The 22,637-nt window shown below is 46.9% G+C and overlaps 1 protein-coding gene across 1 annotated transcript in view; it reads left to right on the top strand.

The window, feature by feature from the left end:
- The first annotated feature begins 6,531 nt into the window (after positions 1–6,531).
- The window catches only part of ZRANB1 (zinc finger RANBP2-type containing 1), a 102,302-nt gene continuing 86,196 nt past the window's right edge, over positions 6,532–22,637 (top strand). The window contains exon 1 of the mRNA XM_073240165.1: positions 6,532–6,576. The gene's annotated coding sequence lies outside the window, so the exon portion shown is untranslated. The remainder of the gene's footprint in view (positions 6,577–22,637) is intronic.

The raw sequence follows: 22,637 nt of genomic DNA, 5'->3' as shown, positions 1-22,637 counted from the left end.
CTTTCTTCACCATGAGAACAGACCCAGGATGGTCTCCTGGGCCAGGAGAGACACTAGGGAAGACAGTTGTCGCAGCCAAAGCCAACCTAAACAAGGTCTACAGCCAAATGACACCCAAATATGAGACAGAACCCAGCCAAGATAGCAAATCAGCCAATCCGTCCCACAGCTGACTGCAGATACACAAGGGAGCTGGGCCCAGCCCACACTGCCAATCCACAGAACTGTGACCTAAAGAAAGGTTACTGCTATAAGCTACTACCCTTTGGGAATGATTTGTTAGGCAGTGACAACTAGCTGACACAGGTGGGAACAAGCCTGGGTGCTAATGTTGAACATCTATTAAAGATGAAGAAATTGCGTGATGCTTGGTGCAGCTCACACTGTTAGCACTGAAGAAGAACAGCCACCATCCTGGATCCGTGGATCAAAAAGGCAGGTAGGGAGGAATAAAGTGGTCCCCAAATGGAATAAGCCAGTCGACATCCAGATCACCAAGGAAAGGCCCAAGGCCAGGGTTCCCAGCATCCCGTTACCAGCAGAGGGCCACCACTGCACAACAGGAAGACCGTCACGAATATGCTATGACCTTGAGCAAAACACCACAGCTCCCTGGATCTCAGTTTCCTGCTCTGAAAAAGTAAGAGATTCAGTAGGTGATTTCTGAGGTCCCATGACCTCCAAGCTGAAAGGAATCCATCTTCCTGGAAGGTTGCAGGCAAAGTCAACGTTAATGAATCTGCTTGTACCTGGGGAACCCACTACTGAGTGGAATCTCATCACACACAGAATCTGATGCAGTACAGATCTTATTCCTCCTCTGGGTTAATCTTGTGTCTAAAGATTGGCTTTTGTATCCTGGTTGTTGCCAGAATCAGGGGTCTGTGTCTGACTTGTCCCTCCAGGCCCTGTGACCCTGCTAATCCAGCAGGTTCTATGCCCATGCCTTTCTCAGTGCCATTCCCATGCCCTAAGAGAGGTCTTGAACAATCTTTGAAAGGATCAAGTCCTAGGCCAAGCCTGGCAAGTATCAGGAAGATGGTGTGAGTCCTTGGAGGCAGGTTCACACATGTGCACATTCATTCATTCTACAGACTTGAGCATCAGCTGTGTCGGGCAGTGCCAAGTGTATAAGACATAGCCCCTACCTCAGTGAACATGGATTCCTGCCCCTCAGCCTCCCTGTGGTTCTAGAAGGACTCCCAGGGAACCCTGAGCCCCCGGGCACCTGAGCAAAGGAAGGCCAATCAGACTCTCTAGAAATGTGAATCTTGAGCAGAGATGTGCGGAGCTGGAAGGTGCTGGGGCTGAACCAGCTGGTGGCCATAGCCTGGAGGGAGGGCCCAGGTGTGACTCCTCCCGAGGTCCCTGGAGATGCCACCGTCCCTGCCCAGCTGGCCCTGGCTCTTCAACTTGTCCTCTGATAGTGGGTGCCACTCAGAATCCTCCTGGTAAATCGTGATTTCTTGCCGAGGCTAGAAAGGGTTAACTTTCGTTCCTTGCAGCTGTAAAACCCTTGCTGATACACTACCCTCAAGGAGTTTCCAATCTGGGATTCCAGAGAGCTCCTGCACAGGCCCCCAGAGCCCCAGCGGTAAGTAAATGCCATCCCTTGGTAATTACTGGTAGGGGTGTAAAGGCAAAACCCAGGAATAATTGGGGATGGGGGCGGGGGTGGCGTGCCGAGAGGGGCTTCAGGTCTTCCATGAGTCTGGGGAGCCGTGGCGCGGCTCAGAAGAGTCCGGCGTGTGGGCCCCGAGGGCGAGCACCGAGGAGACAATAGCCAGGAAATCAGTCAGAATACGATGCTGTGAGTGGAGTAATAAAACCCATCTTCAAAAATAGGAACAGCACAGAGCAGGGCCAGGGAAGGCTGTCGGGAGGAAGTGGGCTCCAGGCAAGGATGGCAGACCGGAGAGGAGACTGCCAGGGCGGCAAGAGGGTGGATGCTCCGCGGGGAACCAGTCTTCGCTCTTTCACTAATGAACTTTATTTTTTAGAGCAGTTTCAGGCTCATGGCAAAACTGAGGAAAACAGAGTTCCCATATACCCCCTCCCTCCCCGGCTGTGAACAGCCCCACCAGGTGGTACATACATTTCCTACAATTGATGAACCTGCATTGACACGTCATGGGCACCCGGTGTCCGTAGTTTCTCTTAGGGGTCACTCTTGGTGGTGTACATTCTGTGGGTTTTGACAAAGGTATAATGACACATACCCACCACATGTCTCTCACAGAATAGTTCCACTGCCCTAAAAAATCCTCAGTACTCCACCAGTCCTCTCCCCCTTGCCCCAAGCTCTGGCAACCACAGATCTGTTTGCCATCTCTAGTCTGCCTTTCCCTGACTGTCATGTGCTTGGAGTCACACAGCACATAGCTATTTCAGATTGGTTTCTTCCATTTGGTAACATGCATTTAAGGTTTCTCCGTGTCTTTCATGGTCTTGACAGTTCATTTCTTTTTAGCGCTGAGTGATATTCCATTGTCTGTGTGTGCCACGGTTTATTTATCCAATGTGACCTTGTTTCATGCAAGGGAGAATATTGTGGTGGGCGAGGCCCACTGTAGAACAGGAGGCCTTTCCCATCGTGCACGGGAGCCGGTCCTTGTCTGGCTGGTCGGCTTGGGGACTGATGTGTGAGGAGGGGAGGCCTAAGACCACACACACGGACCAAGTTACAGGGTGGGCTCTCATCACTTCGCAAAGCAACCTTCTGAATGTCAGTTGATTCAACCTTAAAATGGGCTGATGCTAGTACCCAACCCCTGCCTACATTATAGGTTTGCCAAGAAAGGGCTTTGTGAACTGTTCAGTACAGTGCCCAGAAACAATTCTCCCCCTTTGCAAACTCCGCTCTCCCCTGGTTATTTAGACGAATGCTATGCCAGCTTATGTTTCTTCCGGTCAAAGCCCAGAGCAGAGTCCCCTCCAAGGAGACAGAGGTGGAACGTCTTCCTCTCCACGGGGGACACGGCCCACCTGAGGGCTTTCTCCTCATCCCTTTCCGACCCGAGGACGAAGGCCGTTCCTGAAGCCTCTCAGAGTGAAAGCGCAGTAAGGGTTCCATTGGCGGGCAGCAAGGTGGCTGGCAATCTACCCTGTTCCTCCCCTGTCAGCAGCTGCTCACTACTGACTGAGAGGTTTGGCCACATGCTTGGGCATTTCCGCGGGCACTGGCGGCCTGGGCATTTGCGACTGCGGCCTGCCCGCCAAGCTGAAGCTGGATGCCTCTCCAAGTGCCCGCAGGTGCGCAAGTCCCGAGGGACCAGCGGTGTTTAGAATGTGAAGGTGAGTTTCTTGGAAGCAGCTGCTAGTTAGGTGGGGCGGGGGGCACCTCGTCCTGGTTTGCCAGTGACTTACTGGATTCAGCACTGAAATTCCCACATCCTGGAAAGCCCTCAAGGTGCTGGTCATCCTACCACTAAAGTGAACTCAAGGATCCAGATGGCCTTGAAGGGATGGTGATCCTGTAGGACTATCGTCCTGTGACTCCCTGCTGATTTTCACAGCCTACTGAAAAAGCCTATTCTTCCCTGGGAGAAATTGGCAAAGCCTGGTAGCATCCCAGGGCCTATGAGGCCAAGGAAAACTATGTTGAATGTATCCACTTGTAGGCTGTGTAGACAAGAAGAAATGAGCACACCTTGATGGACAGTGACCTTTGGTTGAAGAAAAGGCAAAGGTTAAAGAAATCCGCTGGGGGTGGGTGGGAGGAGAGGGACTAGACCAGTCATCGCCTCCGAGGGCTGCCTGGAACCTGTTGGGGTTCTCCAGGTAACCAGGCCCGCTCACCCGCCAGGTGGCCTTCTGTAAGAGTGACCTTTGCATTCTCCTTCTCTTCGGAGTCGAGGCACTCTCTCTCGCCCACCTCCACCTGTCCAGGCCTTCAGCTCGACCGGTCTGGAAGGAGTCCCTGTCTGCCAGCCCTGACTTCCCCCCTGAGCTCCCCGCCCCCAGCAGACCGCCTGTCCCAGGGGAGCATGAAGGCTTTCTGCACAAAACTTGCTCTCTGTGCAGTGGAGACAGAGGCCCCCACTATGGAGTGGCGACCTCAGGGGTTTCTTGGCCTCCAGCCCTGGGAAGGGCTTTCCTTCCAGGCCTGGGAAGTTGCTTAAGACAGCACAAAGTAGTGGCCTTTGGAATCGGATTCACCTGGGGTTTGAATTCCTTAACTGTGTGCCCTGGGGCAAGTTCCTCAACCTCTCTGAGCCTCATCTGTAGGTAGAGATGGACAGTTAACACATTTTTCATAGGGTTATTGTGAGGATTTAAGGAGGCAAAGTATGTGAAGTCTTGAAAACAAGGCCTGGAAGACAGCAAACACTGTGACTGCTGGCTGCACTTGTCTCGAGCCACATCTTCATCCCAGACACAGTTATAGAGATAATAGGTCAGCCAGCACTGCTGCTGGAAGGGGGTCCAGGGAGGAGCCGGGCGCCATGGTGGGCTGTGAAGAAAGTGGGAGCTCAGGTCGCCTCTTCCTCATTTATCTGCTAACTACTTTGGGATCTGGTAATAAAAAAGGTCAATAAACCACAGATAGGTCAAGCCCATCAGTGCCCACTGGAACTTTCTGTAGTGATGAAAATGTCCCATATCTGCACTGTTTAATGCAGTTGCCACTAGCCCCATGTGGCTACCAAGCACTTAAATATGGGCTAGCATGACTGAAGGACTGAACTTTTAATTGTATTCAGTGTCAATTAATTTGAATTTAGATTTAAATAGCCACACACCACATAGCCAGTGGCTATGGCAATGGACAGCCCAGGATGCTAACCTTTTTGGCACAAAGAGGGAACTGAGGCAAGGGCAGCATTGTGATGCGGTCCAGGTGTGGATACAGTGAAGGTCCCTGTGGCCAGGATTCTCACCTGGCCCTGGTCGGCTAGCTCACTACACACATGTGGGCAATATGTTGTTACTGACTCTATATGAAGAGCTCTGCCCAGTGCTCTGGGTGACATGGTGGCATGGCTGCAAGGCTGCAGGAGAGCAGAGCAGAGGCTGGAGTGGTGGCAGCGCTGAGGACAGAGACTGGCAAAGAGGCCCAGAGGCAGAGACCGGCTTGCTGCATGCAGACTCGCTCTGAGTGAGTGGGACTCTAGTGACTGACCTGCCACCATGGGAATAAAGTTGGGTATAAACCCTTTCACCCCAAGGACATTCCATTGTCATTCCTCATCGAATCCATAGTGAAGTTGCTCAGGGATGCACCCCACTGGCAAGATACCAGGTCAATAAGCCAAGAAAAGAACCAGGCACAGGTCGCGCCTCCCCTCTCAGCTGCGTCTGCTGCAGACCATCTGGGACTCAGAACGTTAGCCCAGGAGAGATCATCTCAGCAGCTTTTGTCCCAGATTGAAGTAAACAAAGAACAGTCTGGAACATTTGTTCCGGAACCCCAACAGGGTTTGGCACCCTTCTCAGGAAGCTCAGCTGTCCTTGGCTCAGCCTACGGTGCCCTTTGTGTTGTCCTGACCCACAGATGCAGGCAGGCAAGAGGCTGGCCTGGGCAGCTGCACTCTTGGAGGCCCCTTCCTGGCCAGCACACTCCATGCCCCTGCCCCAGCTTGGACCAGAAGTGCCCATGATGGTGGAGGTCAGCCACATCTCTGCAGCTCACGGGCATGATCCACCTGCTCATTCCCTAGGCCTGCCCACTCAGAGTACCCAGGTGGAGGAGCAAATTAATCCCCATTCCTTTTCCGGAGGCTGGCCCTCAGATCTCCTCCCACCCAGGGAGGGCGGGCATAGAGTTGGGGGTGAGGCTGAGTGACATCCAAGCCCCCAGGAAAAGGGGGACGGTGGGGGAGATCACTGGCACCTTTCTCCTGCCATCTGTCCCTGACTGAATCCTGCGAGAATGCACTTTGCTGAGCTGACGCTCGGAAACTACGCTCTGGGCACCTGAGACCAGGTGGGACCAGTACTCAGCCTGTCTCCTTAGCTGGGAAATGTGGCATCTTTTCTGTCCCCCTCCCTCCCTCTTTTTCTAGTCTCCACTTCCCTCCCTCTTGAGCCCCCTTCCCTTCCCTTTTGTTGGAGTAAATTTTTATCAAAATGTAACATATATACAGAAAAGGACACAAATTTATGGCTTGTTGAATTTTCACAAAGTGAACATACCTGTGAAACCAATGATCAAGAAATTCACCTACACGATGATCCTTCACAAAATATGCGTGATCGAACAAGACGTTGTACACCTGAAACTAATACAATGTTATATGCAATTATCTGTCAATTAAAAAAAGAAGACACCTGGGCCTCAGAAGGTCCCTCCTCATGCCCTGTCACTGCTCCCCTCCCTGGACTTCCTCATAGCTGACTGCGTGTTTGTGTCCTCCCAAAATTTGTATGTTGTTGAAACTCTAACCTCCAAAGGAATGGTATTTGGAGGTGATGTTTTGGGGAGGTGATTAGGGTTTGATGGTCATGAGGGTGCCCTCGAGGTGGGGTAAGGGTCCTTATAAGAGGAGAGGCCAGAGAGCTTGCAAACCAGGAAAGGACCTCATCAAGCTCAGGCCATGCTGGTCCTCTGATCTCAGACTTCCAACCTCCAGAACTGTAAGCAATACATTCCCGTTACTTATAAAATCACCCAGTCTGTGGTATTCTACTATAGCAGCCCAAGGTGACCAAAATTAATTTACTGTAGATTAATTTTGTCTGTTTATGAACTTGACTGTTTCTTTGACTCGACATTATGCTTGTAAGATTCATCCATGTTTTTGAGTACAGCAATTGTTTACTGTGGACGGAAGACTGAGCCTTTTCCGGGACAGGGAGCGCAAATAATGCAGGGTGGAATATTCCCATCGTGTGTCTTGGTAAACCTACATCTGCATTTCTTTGGGGTGTTCACCGAAGGGTGGATTGCTGGTCATAAGGTCTGCAGTTGGTCAGCTTTAATAGATACAACCGTCAGTTTTCCACTGTGGTCTCCCCAGTTCATACTTGAAACCGCCAGGTTTGAGGGTCCCAGGGGCTCCAGGCTCATCCACACTTGGTATTGTCAGTTTGAATCATTTGAGCCATTGTGGTTAGTGTGAGTGGTGATCATTGTGATTCGAAGTTGCACTTGCCTGGAAACTCATGAGGTTGAGCGCCTTTCTGTGTGTTTACTGGCCGTTCAATAACGTCTTTTGTGAAGGTCCTGCCTGAGCTCATTTTTGTTATGTTATCTACCTTTTCATGATTGATTTGTGAGAGTTTGCATGTTTTCCAGACAGGTTTTTAATATGTATATTTGTGTATATGTATGTGTACATATATATAACCAAATACCTTGTTTCTCTCACACACTTACCGTTTTACTCTTTTACAAGTGTTTCTTGCTGAACAGAAATTTAAAATTTTAATCAAATCCAATTTGCCAATTGATTTCCCTTGTGGTTAAATGTTTTGCATCTTATTTAAGAAGTCTTTATGCTAAAGTCATGAAAATTTTCTGAGGTTTGTTTTTTTTCTCTAGAAGCCTTGTTTTACTTTTCATATTTGATTCTTGCCTATGGTATGAAGTAAGGGTCAACATTTTTGTATGTTATGTGATCTAAGGACCCAAGCGTGTTTTTTCTCTATTAATACGCAGTTGACTCAGCACCAGTTACTAGAGAGAATCCTTTCCCCATGGCAGCCCATTGGCACATTCATCAAGTCAAATGCAGGTGTGTCTGTGAACTCTCTTACTCTCGTGGCCTGTTTACCCCAATGGGGGTCTATGATAACTGTTGATATCTGTTCTTCTTGGCCATTCTTGGTTCTTTGCATTCCCATATAAACTTTAGTATCAGCTTGTCAACTTCCACATCCCCCAGGTAATCTTGCTGAGATTTTAATTGCACTGAATCTATAGATCAATTGGAAATAATAGACATTTTTACATTATTGAGCTTTCTAATCCACAAACCAGATATATCTGTCCATTGATCCAGGTCTTTATTAATTTATTGCAATATTGACTTGCGTTCTGTGTAGACGTCTCACATGTCTTTCATTCATTTTATTCCAAGGCATTCAATGTGTTGTGCGCACGGTTGTGCATGCTTCCAACATGTGGGTTCGTGTGCATTCCCATGATATATTATAAATAGTAGTATTTTAAAATTTCATTTCCGCTTACTACTGGTATGTTGAAATACAGTTGATGTATGTTGATACTGACCTTGTATTTAGCAACTTTGTTAATTATTAATTCTAAGAGTGTATCTACAGACTTAAAATTTTTTCTATGCATACAATCATGTCTCCTGTGAATGATAACAGTCTTATTTGTTCCATTCTATACCTTTTACTTCTCTTTTTACCATTTTGCTCGTGCTTGGACCTTCATATAATGTTAAATCGAAGTGTTGATAGGGCATGTCCTTGTCTTATTCCTGATCTTAGGGAGAAAGCTTTCAATATTTCACATTCAGTAAGATGCTTGTGATAGTTTTTTTGCAGACATTCTATTAGATTGAGGAAGTTTCCGTACTTTTTCTATGACCTTCTATTCCTCCTTTCCTGAGAATTTTTGATTACTATGAATGAATATTGGATTTTATCAAATGCATATGATTTTTCCTCCTATTTGGTTAAGTGTGGTAAACTACATTGTTTTAACGTTTAACATTAATCTTTCATTTGTAGAATAAACCAATTTCTTGTGAGGTATCATTTTCATATATCACTGGATTTAATTTGCTAATATTTTGCCAAGGGATTTTGTATCATTGTTCATGAAAGAGAGTCACTTGTAATTTTCCTTTCTTCTAATGTCCTTATCAGGTTTTGAGATCAAGGTTATGTTGGCTTACAAAATAAGCTGGGCAGGATTCCACCTATTTCTATTCTCTACAAGACTTTGCATAAGATGGGAGTTATTTCTTCCTAACTTGTTGGAGAGAATTCTCTGGGGAAGCCATATGTACCTGGGGGCGCTGGGAATGGAGAGAGAGAATGTGTTGTATGTGGAAGTTTTTAATTCAAAATTCAGTTTATGCAGTAGGTACAGGCCTATTCATATTTTATATTTCTTCTTGTGACAGTGCTGGTAAATTACTTTTTCAAGCAATTTGTCCACTTCATCTGTTTTAAATTAGTGACATAAATGTGTTTGTGATATCATAACACTATTTTTTATAACTTTATTTTTATGATTTCATGCTGACAGTAAAGTGGCACAAATAGTCCAGGTAACTCCCACGTGCTCTTAACCTAGAGTTCACCAAATGCTTGCATTTTGCCTCTTTGCTGCTTTGCATATTTTTCTGAATCATAAATAGCAAGTCTTTTTTTTCTTTTGTGTGCTTAATTTGGGTAAGTTTTATAGCTATGTCAGGTGATTGATCTTTTCCTGGGTGGTATTTTATTTGCTATCAATCTTATCAGTAAAATTTTCATTTCAGATGTCGTAATTTTCACCCTCGGAAGTTCCCCTTGGGCTTTTCTATATGTTCAGTTTCTCTCCCATTAGGTTTTCTCTTTCCTTTAAATCTTTGCGCACATGGAGCATTCTGATAACAGCTGTGTATCCTTGCCTGCCAGATGAATCACCTCTGACACTGTTACGGACGGAATGTTTGTGTCCTTCCCAAATTCCTATGTCGAAATCCTACCCCTTAATGTGATGATATTAGGTGGTGCGGCCTTCGGGAGGTGATTAGGATTGGATGAGGTCATAAAGGGGGAGCCGTCATGAGTGCCATTAGCGCCCCTACAAGAGTCAGAGAGAGCTTACTTCCCCTCTCTGCTCTGTGCCATGTGAGGACACAGCAAGAAGATGGCTGTCAGCAAAACAGGGAAAGGGTCCTCACCAGGACACAACCATGCTGGCGCCGCGGTGCTGGACTTCGAGCCTCCTGAACTGTGAGAGACACACTTTTGTCGTCTATAAGCCCTGCAGCCCAGGCTGCCTGAGACAGTCACGTTTTGGTCTGCTTCTAATGACTAACTTTTCTCCTGGTTATGAATCACATAGTCCCACTTATTTGCATGTCCAGTGATTTTTCATGAGATGCTGGACATGGTAGGTGTTGTTTCTGAGGGCTAGATTTCGTTGTATGTCTTTCATTCATAGGCAGTTAAGTTACTGGTGGATCAAACTGATACTTTTGAGGGTTCTTTTTAAGCTTTTTAAGGGCATGGTATCTAATATTTGAAGAGAGAGAAATTAAGCTTGAGGAAAAAAGATTAAAACCTGAATACATACTTTTCAAAGCAGCCCCCAAAACAAGGGAAAAAAAATGAAAGTCTGCTACTTTGGTGAAAGACTAAGAAAGTTTTGGGTTCCAGTGTGAGAAAATTTCTTCCTAGTAGCTGGCAGGATATATTCGTTTGAATTGTTTTTATTGCTCTCAAATAGCATTTCTGAAAACTTTTGGTCCTTAGACACTTTTAGAATCTTACAATTTTTTAATTAATGTACAGCTTAATAGAAGACAGATGAATTATCATGCTGGCTCTATATTCAATTCATCGCAATGTCACATGTAGTCTCTGGAAAACTCCACTGCATACTCATGAGGGAATAAGAGGGCACAAAGAAAAACAACTATTTAATATAAAAATGGTTTTGACACCGTGGGCCCCATGAATGTCTCCAAACCACAACTGGAGAATTCCTGGTCTAGAAGTCTGTGTCCTCGTGACAGCCCTCAGTTCGATGAAGGCCCATTCATGGAGGGCAACCTCTCATGTCAGGCCAGGCGGGGCAGCCAGCAACAACGCTGAGAACTTGAAAGACAAGGTCCCCGAGGCTGTGAAGGGTCTGTGTTTGAGTTCTTTGCTGACTTGCTGGCGGCACCTCGCTCTTTCTGCTGTAATCATGTTCTTCCTCCTAACGTATGTCCTTCAGAAGTTTCTCCAGAGGGTCTCTGGTGGACGTAGTCTCCCAGGTTGTCTGTCTGAGTGTCTTTATTGTCATTTTTATCTTTGAAAAATCCTTCTGCTGTGTGTAGAATTCTGGGTTTACAGTTTCTTAGTTCCCCCCGACCCTTAGAAAGGAATTGGCCCACTGCCTTCTGTCCTGATAAGGCTACCATCAGTCCAATGTTTTATTTTGATCACGATCCATCCATCTCTGGCTGCTAGTATGATTTTCTTACCCTTATCACTTGGATTTGAGATCACTTTCAGCTCCAAATGCTGACGTCTTCGGGGTTACATGTCCTGCTATTTCGTTGTCTAGAATAGTCAATATCTTTCAAAGTCCCACCCCCCCACCCCTTTTTTTTAATGGTGCATTCTTAGGTAAGAGCCTTTGGGTCTCAGGCCTGAGATGTGCCGTTTTACTTCAAACCTCTGAAAACCTAAGTTCTTTTAATGGAGTATTTAGCCTATTTACATCTCTATAGTATATTTGGGTTTAAATCTACTACTTTATCATTTTCTATTTATCCCACTTGTTTTGTTTTTCTCTCCTTTTTTGCTTCCTTTGGGCTACTTATAGTAGTAATCTAAGTCCTGGCTGTATCAGTTTTCAGACAACTCCCAATAGACTGTGTGTGTGTGTGTGTGAGAGAGAGAGAGAGAGAGAGAGAGAGATACCCAGTTTTTCTAGGTGTTTTCAGTGAGAAAAATTGTTCTTCTCGAAGCTCCTGCCTCATAGCTGAGAGCAGAATTCCCTGGTGGTCTCTTACATGGAGCTTTGCTGCAAGGGAGCTGCAGCTGACCACACTAGATGTGAGGCCCTGCACCCCAGCTGCACATGTCACTGCCAGATGCAACTGTGGGCAGTGGCTCACCTGCCTGGCAGTCTCAGGCCCCTATAGTGAGCAGGGCTGTTTGGCAGAAGGATTAGGGGCACTTGAGCCCGTGAGACTAGGAAGAGAATTCTGACTTAGCTATTTTACTCTCGATCTTGAGCAAGTTACCAAGCTTATTTCTTATCTGTAAAATAGGGACCATACCTCATACCTCACTGGGATGCTATAGGAACTAGGATTTGGCTAATGGCCAGACACTGAGCTGGCCCTGAAGAAATGGATGGTAATGAAATCATTGTCTTTATTAAAATCACTGGAACACAGTCCTTTGCATTTTGCAGACCAATAAAGACCTGGAAGGGGTGAGAGTCTGCTTGCCCGGCTGGTGCAGCTGCGAGGAAGAAGCTGATCCTACCCTGTAGTGCCCGCCCTTCCCAGCCCATGGGGGGTGAGCTACTGGATCAGTCCCCTTTAAGGCCCAGCCTGCGGCCCTGTGCAGGGCAGCCCCACCAGGATCCCAGCCCGACAGGCTCCCAGGCAAACCCAGTTCCTCCAGACCAGGCCCTGCTGGCTGAGCTCTGAAGGCCCACCTCTGTGTAACACCTGTGACTTGGCTCTGGCTGGGACGGGAGGGACTGGCTGGCTCATCGGTGCTGAGTTCCCAGGCCCCCTGCCCGGGGCCCTCATCTAACCGGTCTGCAGTAGGGCTGGTGTCACTGGTGGTGTAAGAGCTCCCTGGGTGGTGGTGATGGTCAGTCCCAGGTGAGTTGGCCAATATGCAGGTGTGTGGCCTGTTGAAGCAGGAGGGGCCCCGGGGCACTTCCGGCCAGCCCTCTTCATAAGACAGGGGCAGGCCCAGGAGGAGCATTTGAGGTGATAACAACAGGGTAGCAAACAGGCTCTGTTTCCTGCCTGGCCACTCTGCGGCTGTGGCTTGACCCAGCATTCCCTTTATGTTACCCAGAGTGGCAGTGAGCCAGCATCTCGGCCCCAAACCAGGTCAGGCCGGTGGGTGGAGTCGAGGTCTGGGTGACCCGAGCTGCTGTCACTCATAGCACAGCCACTGCCTGCCAGGCTCTGGGCACTCTATGTGCATGGTGACATGAACCACTCTGGTGATGACAGTGAGGCCACCTGGGAGGAATTCTCCTGACTTGGGGGCCTGTGTGTGTCCCCTCAGCCCTCCCTCCCAGGGCAGCACAGAAGCTGGCCGACAGGGCCCCTCCCTGGGGCTGCCCTGGAAGGATGGGGAGGGAAGGAGGCGCAGAGAGCCGCTCCTCGGAGCCTCAGTCTCTGGCAGCCCCAGTGCCATCTGGTCCCCAGTGCAAAAAATATTTCAAAGAAATCCGGCCGAGTTTTACCAGCCTCACCTCTGGACATTTACATATTCATTAACACATGTCTGCCATTAAAGGAAAATGATGGTCATTTGATGCCCATATGTTCTCTTTCAAAGCGACAAACTGATATTTATCCTACTGAAAAGAGCGAATTCTAAAACAGACAGCTGAGCACGCATCTTCCTGCTCTGTAGGGAAACAATCCTCTAATTTAAAAAGGTCTCAACACAGCCTGGCAATCAGTGGATTCTCTGTCCACAAGGCAGGTCAAGCTTCCACTCGAATTCTGTTAAATTGGACATCATGAAGTTTGCTTTCTTTTAAAGGGAAGTATTTAAGTATGTTGGCAGGAAATGCATTCTTCTACCTTTTGGGTTTAATCAAAATGCTTCAAAGGACATGAGAAAACCTCGTGCTTTTTTTTTTTTTCCTTCCCCTTGTGGCCTCTTGGCTGCAGGGAGCCCCTGTGAGAGGAATGGGGTGGGGGCTCCGAGGACCTGATTGCAGGAGTGGCCCCAGTTTGGCCACCTACTGCTTGTAGGCCCTCAGGCCCACCACCTCCCCACCCTGAGCCTTCCTTCCCCCAGCTGTCTGGGGAGGGAGGTGAACCAGCTTGGTTGTCTACAAGCCTGGAGCCCCATCAGGGTCACCTGAGAGCTTTTTTTTCGGTCTGTTAGCCTTGGAAGCCCTTCAGTGCCTCTGAAGTGCCGCTGGGTTTTGGGACTCCTGACCTCGCTCTGACATTGTGCATTGGAGGAAAAGCGGCAGAACCTCATTGCACAGCGTGTCTGCCCTGAGATTTCTTGCCCACCTCAATCCCTGGCGTGTAGTTACAACAGCTCGGTTGAGTCCCTGGGTGGTACGTGCAGGGCAATACCATGGCTGACAGGGGTCAAGCCCTTACGGAGGGTCGCCTTGTGAAGCATGAGCCTTTTCTTATAACGCTTAGAACCAACTCGGAGGCAGCTGCTGTTATTAGCTCTTCTGTACTGCTAAGGAAACTAAGAGATTAAGCAGCCAGCATGAGCGTCAGGTGCAGGCTTCTAGTCAGGGGAGCCAGGACTACAGCTCGGGCATCCTGGCCCCTCGGCTGCGGGCCTAGCTGCTCCATCATCCAGTCAAGGTTACAGGCTCACCCCAAGAGTTGCAAGCTGAACCCAGCAGAAGATATCCTCCCCAAAGCAGTATGCCCTCCCTTCCCCAAGCCCAGAAGGCCCCTGCAAGGATGCTTTACTGCTGTCCTGAAAGGTATGCAGGGACCTGACTCAGTCGTGGCCAAAAAGTGATAAATTCCCTGAATATCCAGTTCCTTCCAAAATGAGATGGCCACCCATGTACTGTTCCTTTCCCCATGGCTCTGTAAGAGATTGCTTTGGAAAACGCCTGCTGTGCGGATGAGAGGTGTGAGAGATGGGAGCGTGAGCATATCGCGGGTGTGGGCGCGCATGGACGCATGGCTGCCATCTCCCACCTCTGGGCCAGGCAGTTATCATTCAGCTCTGTCCCTGCCCTTAGTCCTGCCCTCGGGCTTGGCAGGGCACCTCTCCCATGCTGGCCACACAGGAGGCCTTGCCAAGGCCCCTTCAGCTCTTCCTATCAGTTCCAGAAAGTTCAAGGAATCTTTGATGTGCATGTTATTATTTGTTTTCTTGTTTGATCTTTTCAAACCACAATCAATCCAGCCTGGGTATAAGGAAACAGACTTCAGATCATTACTTCCTGGGGTGGTGGGAAATCAGCTTGAAAAACAAAAAAAAAAAGCAAAATGACAACATCACAAGCCCTTGACCGCTCTTTTGAACAAGAGGAACCAACATTCCGAAAGAGGTCGTTACCAATGCGTTAGATGTTTGCACAATTTCAGGCACACCCAGCCCCAGCTGGATTCTTTCCCCTCTCCAATTCGTCATGAACTTGGAAAATGCAAGTGAACGTCGGGACTGTCAGAGGTGCTGCTCACCAGACTTATGTTACAAGGGCCTTGACCTCAGGGGAGGAAATTGAGAGAGAAAAAACCTGTGATGCAGTAGGCAATGAACTTTTTCTTGGCAACTTATTTCCCAAATGTAGTGCTAAATTGGAAAGCAGATATCAAAGTCCTGCAAAACTGGCATTTCACTGAAATGCCTGAGGCAGGGCTTGCAGCAAAGGTGAGAGTGCTGAAAGTGGATAGAAAATAGTTCTTATTCAGGTCAGTTTAAAAGCAAAGGCCTTGATGACACATTTCAGAGAGGTTAGCCATTGCAGATGGTAGGTGCTTTCTTAGAGTGAAAAGCATTTCAGCCAGGACGTCCTTCAGCCAGGATGCGTTATGTAAGTTATTGTCCCTCCATACCTTGGAATATGGGCCTGCCTGTCCAAAGAACCAGGCATATCTACACAGTTTCAGACTTACTGATGTGAAATGAGGTCTATTGTGAAGGAAGATGCACTTTTCACTGTATATCCTTTTGCATATTTTGGAATTTAGTTTTTTAACGTTGTGAATATGTTTTTTTTCTTTCTCTGCCTGAGCGAATATGTTTTTAATGAATTAAATTTTGAACTAGTTATATAACAAAAAATTGGGTTTGTGCAAACCATAGATATTCACCAAAATGATCATGGAGGTTAACTCTGGATATGGAATTTTGGATAATTTCCACATTCTTCTTGGTATATTTCTTTGTTTCTTTTTTAATTGTGAATGTGTCATTTTGATGAAGCTCTTAAAAATTACTAAATAAGGAAGTGTTCTTAAAATCCTTATTTTTTAAGGACACTAGCAGATGAAATAAATATATCAGTTGGTTAATAACTGTATCAACAAAACAGTGGTGGAATAAAGAGATAACAGGAGAAAAGCTGGAAAATCATGTTTCTCATGTCCTACAGATAAGATATTATTGCTTTAAAAATTTTCAGAGTAACAGCACTACATATACATTAAATTAGGAAGGTTTTAAAAGGTAGAAAATCACCTCTGGATCCCTCTCAAGCACAATCACTGTTAATGTGCTCACATATTTCCTTTTAGTCTTTTATTCTAGATAAAGGGATCCTTGGGTGTCAGGTGATCAACCACATGCACACTATTAACCTGGTTAGTCAGCTACTGAAACAACAGGAGTAACCTGACCATTGCGGGCCCCCGGTCAACGTGGATGAAGCCCAAGGAAGCCCATGTTTAACGTCCGCATGATGCCCGCAACATGGACGACACCACCCCAACAACTGAAAAGGTTAAGACCTCGCCTTCCCGTGGAACTTTTCTGCTCTCTGACCACAGACCACCACGCCTGAGAGGGAATTTCAGCTGGAGAAGTGGCGGCTCCCTTGTCCCTCTGTCCTTGAGCAGGTTGGCACCTGCTTTATGTTCAAGCACTGTGGGCAGACCACTGATGCCACAAGGTTGAGCCCAGCTTCCAACATGCTGGGCATATTGGGGTTCAGGCTCTCGGAGCTGGAGGAAGTTGAATTTGGTGCCACAGAAATGTGTATTCGTTACCTGCCACTCATCCTCAGGCTGAGGGACTGGGTTCTTCAAGGGAGAAGGGGGATGAGGAGGGAGGGGATCAGCAAGGGCATGAGCTTCCAAAAAGCGAGTCTCGGGGAAAGAAAAACAGTATGGAGCACAGTTCCTCAAGAAATCCATCACGGAGTGACCACGTGGTCCAGCAATCCACTTCTGAGAATATAGCCCTAAAGAGTTGAAAGCAGTGTCTCCGACATTTGTACACCCATGTTCATAACAGCACCATTCACAATAGCCAAAAGGTGGAAGCAGCCCAAGGGGCCGCTGACGAATAAATGGATAAACAAAATGTGGTCTGGTCACACATTGGACTATTATTCAGCCTGAAAATGGAAGGAAATTCTGACACATGCTGTAACTTGGATGAACCTTGAAAACATAATGCTAAGAAATAAACAAGTCACAAAAAGACAAACACTGTATGACTCCATTTACATGAGGTCCCTACAGCAGTCAAACTCAGAGACAGAAAGTCAATGGTGCAGCCAGGGGCTGGGGAGTCGGGAACTGGGGAGTTAGTGCTTAAGGGGGATGGAGTTTCAGTTCGGGACATGAAACCACTGTGGAGAGGGATGGTGGTGATGGTGGCACAACAATGTCAATGTACTGAATGCCACTGTACACTTAAAATGTATCATTTTAACCATTTTTACATTAAAAAAAAAAGGCAACTCTCCTCTTCAATGGGAAACCCCTCCTGGCACCTCTTCTTGTTCTTCTGAAGAGACAGAGTGGACGGGTGGCTGCAGAATCTGGGGCCCAACTGCACAGTACAACACAGGACCCTTGTTCCTAGAGGAGGCTCCTCTGTCGGCCTGGGGCCAGCCTGGAACACAAGGGCTTGGCCTAGGGGCTCCCAGCAAGCCCATGGCAGTGAGCGGAGGGCAGCTTTGGGGGCTGGGGAGGCAGAGGCTGCAGCCTGAGGCCTGACGTGATGGCGGGTGACCCTAATGTGTTCCCAAACCGCTCCCTCGCAGGGCCTCAGTTTTCTCACCTGTGAAATGGGGGTAATTAGCTCCCTTCTTCATGGGGTCGTTGTGAGATCAAAACACCAATGTGTGGGAAAGCATCTTATGACTTACGGAGAGCAAGATGATCTGTCAGTTTTTAATTTCCTCCCTCCCTCCCACTTTATATCTGCAGCTGAAGCCTCTCAGACTTCCCCACTCCTGCTTCCACATCCCTGTGCTCTCGTCACTCTTAAAACCAAAGGCCTCTGACCTGGCTCTGTCCGTGGGGAAGCCCACCTTCTTCGCCCTCCTCTCCCAATGGCAGCCCAGAGAAACCCTGACCGAGCGGGGCAGAGTCTGCTGCTCGAGGCCCATGCCATCACCTTCCTGCCTGGGGACCAGCTCCGCTGAGCTGGCAAAGCCATTGCACATGGTGGGGGTGGGCTCTGCTCTGGGGGCTCTGCTGAGGGCATGGAGGCTGGCGCAGCACCAGAGCTCACACACCTGCAGGGCCCCTGGGGCAGTGCTCATGTCCCTATGTCAGCCAAAGCCTGGGCCCGCCAAGGCACATGTGAGGGTCTGGGAGCCTGGTGACTTCATCCATAGCACCAGCACCATGTGGCCTCAGTTTCCCCAGGTTCCAGGGGCCCCTCCAAGGCCCTTCCCTGCTCCAGAATTGCCGCTCTCACGCTGCTGCTGGGGTGCTCCAGGGAACAGGCACAGGGCAGGTCAGCTGTGCAGACTTTTTGGAGGAATTGTCTGGGGAGAATGAGGAGGAGAGAGCCGGACTGCAGAAGCCCTTGGTCACGATGTAGGTCTAAGCCCTGGCAGCAGAGAGCAGACGGAGGAAGATAGGGTGGCATATTATTCTCCTTGGGCTGCCAAGACCAAACACCACAGACTGGGGCTAAACAACACAAACCTACTTGCTCACAGCGCTGGAGGCCGAGAGCCTGTGGCCGACACGCTGGCAGGCAGGGTTCCTTCTGGGGCCTCCCCGCTGGCTGGTAGACGGCCACCTTCCTGCTGTGGCCTCACATGGTCTTTCCTCCATGTGTGTGCACCTGTGTCCTCATCTCCTATAAGGATACCTGTCAGACTGGATTAGGGCCTGTCCTAATGATGTCCTTTTACCTTAATCACCTCGGAAAGACCCCATGTCCAGTACAGTCACACTGAGGCATAGGGGTAAGGACATGAGCATACGAACTTGGGGGGACACAATGTAGCCCATAACGCCTGGGAAGAGTCTCAGGCCTCAGTGCAGCTCTGAGAGATTTGGGCAGGGTTGGGAGGCCCTGAGCCCCAGAACCCAGAGGGAGAGCCTAGTGTCCTGCAGGAATGGGCTTGCATGAGTCCCCGCCATGTTTACCTGTTTACCTGTTACCTGTTGGCAACTGGGGCCAGCGCTGGAGTATCAGCAGCATGTTCTCAAAGGAGAGACAAGTGGTACACTTCTGTCGCCATCACATAAGTATTTACCCAAGAGAAATGGACATATATGTCCACTGGAACTTAATGAAAAACGCTCTTAGCACCTTTATCATAATCACCACCAACTGGAAATAACCCAACTGTCCATACACAGGTGGATGTTTGAATAAATGGTAGTATGTCTATATAATGATATGAATTGAAGTACTGATACGTGTAACAATAGGACAAATCTCAAAAAGAAAGAAGCCAGACACAAAAGAGTATATATTGAATGCTTCTGTTGATAGGAAGTCTGAGAAGGCAGAATTAATCTCTAAGGCTAGACAATGGGTGTCTAAGGGTTGAGGTCAGGGACCTGATGGAGGGAATTCACTGGACTTAGGGGAATACTCTGTATCTTGATTTGGGTTTTGGTTATACTTTGTGAAAACTCATTGAATTGTACTATAAAGTCTGTGGATTTCTCTGTAAATTTGGCCTCAACAAAGGAAAAACTCCCCACTCTATAAATGAGGCTCAGAGAGGCTAAGGGTTTGCTCAAGATGCACAGCAGTTGGACTTGGGGTAGAATTCTGCCTGCCCAACCCCTAGTCCTTGCCCATCTGAAACCTGGCTATTCTCATGACTCCCAGGACTGACCCAGGAGGCTTCTGGTCAGTCACATAAAATCCTGGATCCCTCCCCAAGGCTGTGGCAGCTATTCCCCTGGATGGATGGGGCCTTTGGATTCCAGAAGACCTCACAGATGCTGGACTGGGGTCTGGTCCCTGTCATCAGAGCTTGAACTTGGCCCAAGTCAATGTGTGCAGCAGGGTGGGCAGAGACTGGGAGGCGGGGACCTGTCCCCAAACCGAAGTTGGTTTTGGGAGGCTTCAGACAGGCTAAAGAAGCCAGCTTCTTCGGGCAAGCTGTCAGTGATGCTTCTCCAAGGCCTGGGGAGTCAGTACGCTGTCAGTCAAGGCCAAGTTTTAGCTCCACTCTTCACCACTAGCTGAGTACATCTGGCCTGACCATTCTGAACCTGTTTGCTCAGGAGTAAACTAGGGGTAAAAAGTGGAGGCAAAGAAGAAAACATGCAAAGCACCTGAGACACAGTAGGCTCTCAATGACATAGAGTCTTTCACTTGTTCCAATCTGTTCGCTCATTCAGTCAGTCATTCAACAAACATTTCATCAATTCCCTACTCTTGTCAGGACTGTGCTATACACAGAGATGAATCAGTCCTTGTAGTCAATGAACTCACAGTCTAGTAAACAAATAACTAGAATCACTAGTAGCTATATAATGTGCTTTACTATCTGCTTGGGTAGGTTCTGTTCTCATTATATTTCCTTCTCTGAATTTTCCTGGCTATTCTTGAACGTTTGGCACTTTTAAAGAATACTGTTCAGGTGTTTTGTAGAACGTCCTTCAGTTGCATTTGTCGGGTATTTTCTCTTGATCAGGTTGAGGTTGTTGTTTACTGGGAAAGGCCCAAGGGAGAGTGCCCTTCTCGCAGTCTTCAGGAGTGCTCGATGTTGATGGAACAACTTGGCAGAAGTGCCTGCTGGGTTTCTCTGCTGTAAAGTTACTATTTTCCCTTAGAAATTAAATCATTTGGATGAGATATTTTTGAGACTATGCAAATATCTGGTTTGTTCTTAAACCTTTGCCCACTAAGTTTGGCATCCATCAGCAAATTTTGCCTGCAACAGTTATTACTGTGATGTTTTAATGGTGATCTTCTATTATCGGTCCCCTATTCCTTCTACATTATTAGCTGGAATTCTGTAAGGAAGAGTTGTCACTCCTCCCTCACTTATTTACTTATCTAGTTAATACTTTATATCCATAAGGACTCATGGATATTTATTTCATCAGTGGGTTATCATCCCATGGTATTTATTTTGTTGCTCATGTTGTTCCCAAATAGTAAACCCAGAAACACTTTTTTTTAAAACTTCAATTTGGGAAATGAAAATTAAAAATACATGGGATCTAGTGTTTTTTCACCAAGTATAGTGACAAAGATGAAAAAAAGCTAACTGATACAGTGTGTTAGTGAGGATAAGGGAAATGGCCCTGGTGCCAGGGTGGGATGCCCAGCAAAACCAGTCAAGATTAAGATGCAAATATCCTTAGAGTGAGCAACTTAACTTCCAGGAATTTTTCCTAGAGATATATTCTCACATGGGAAATGATGAATGTGCAAGGATGGTATTAGCAATGTTACATGTAATATCAAACATTGGAAGCTCCATACATGTCAGCCTTCAGGATACTGGTTAACTGATAAAATTTCTGAGAAATTTTCTTAAATTATTTATCTGTTGATTCCATCCCCTTGGGAAGAATCATTCCATTCCCTTCTTTGTTCTCCTTTTTGAGAGGATTCATGTTATTTGTAAGTAGTGCCTCCCGGACTGGTCCTTTGATTTTTCTAATCCCTTTTTTAAAATCTTTTGACTACTTTGTTCTCCTTTTTGAGAGGATTCACCCTAGCCTTCCTCACCATCAATATCCCTGAATCAGTATGGTGCCTTGTTACAGTTGATGAACCGACATCATTATCAACCAAAGTCCATAGTTTATGTTGGGCTTCACTCTTGGTGTGCTTTCTGTGTTGGGACAAATGTGAAATGACACATTCATCATTATAGAATCATACAGAGTGGTTTCCCTGACCCAAAAATCCCATGTGTGCCCCCTATTCATTCCTACCCACCCCAACCCCTGACAACCACTGACCTCTTTACTATCTTCATAGTTTTGCTTTTTCTAGGATGTCATATAGGTGGAATCATACGTATATAGTATTTTCAGATTGCTTCTTTCATTAAGTAACATGCATTTTTTGGTTCCTCCATATTCTTCATGGTTTGATAGCTCATTTCTTTTTAGGGTTGAGTAATATTCCATTGTCTGGATGTGCCACGATTTATTTATCCATTCACTTACTGAAGGACATCTGGTTGCTTGTAACATTTGGCAATTTTGAATAAATACTATATACTGTATATAAACATCTGTGTGCAGATTTTTGTGTGGACATAAGTTTTCAACTCCTTTAGGTAAGTACCAAGGAGTGTGACTGCTGGACCATATAGTAAGAGCATGTTTAGTTTTGTAAGAAAATGCCAAACTGTCTTCCCAAGTGGCTGTGCTGTTTGGCATTCCCACCAGCAATGAATGAAAATTTCTGCTGTTCCACAATTCTTGTCAACATTTGGTATTGTCATTGTTCTGGATTTTGGCCATTCTAATAGAGGTATCGTAGGGTCTTATCATGTGAATTTCAATTCCCTAATGGGGTATAATGTTGAGCATATTTTCATTTGCTTATTTGTCATTTGTGTATCATCCTTAGTGAGATGTCTACTCAGGTCTTATGCCTTCCCTTCCCCCGCCATTTAGTTTTGATATTTAAAAATTATTTAAATGTATTTGTTGCTAGTATATAGAAATACTATTATTTTGTGTACTGACCATATAGTCTTTAGATTCACTTATTATAATAGTTTTTATAAATTTCTTTGATTTTTCTATATAAATAATCTTGTTGTCTACAGTTTTACTCCTTCCCTTTGGGTCTTTATGCCTCTTATTTCTTTTTCATAATGCACTGCTAGAACTCTGAATTTGTATTGCCATGCTCATTTTCAACAGATTTTGTTCTCTGGATGTGACTTATTCATAGTATCCTATTCTTGTGTCATGACA

The sequence above is a fragment of the Manis javanica genome, chromosome 7 (assembly GCF_040802235.1).
Source record: "Manis javanica isolate MJ-LG chromosome 7, MJ_LKY, whole genome shotgun sequence".
Taxonomy (NCBI): Eukaryota; Metazoa; Chordata; class Mammalia; order Pholidota; family Manidae; genus Manis; species Manis javanica.
Note: the sequence above shows the minus strand (reverse complement) of the source record. Positions and strands in the feature narration are given on the sequence as shown.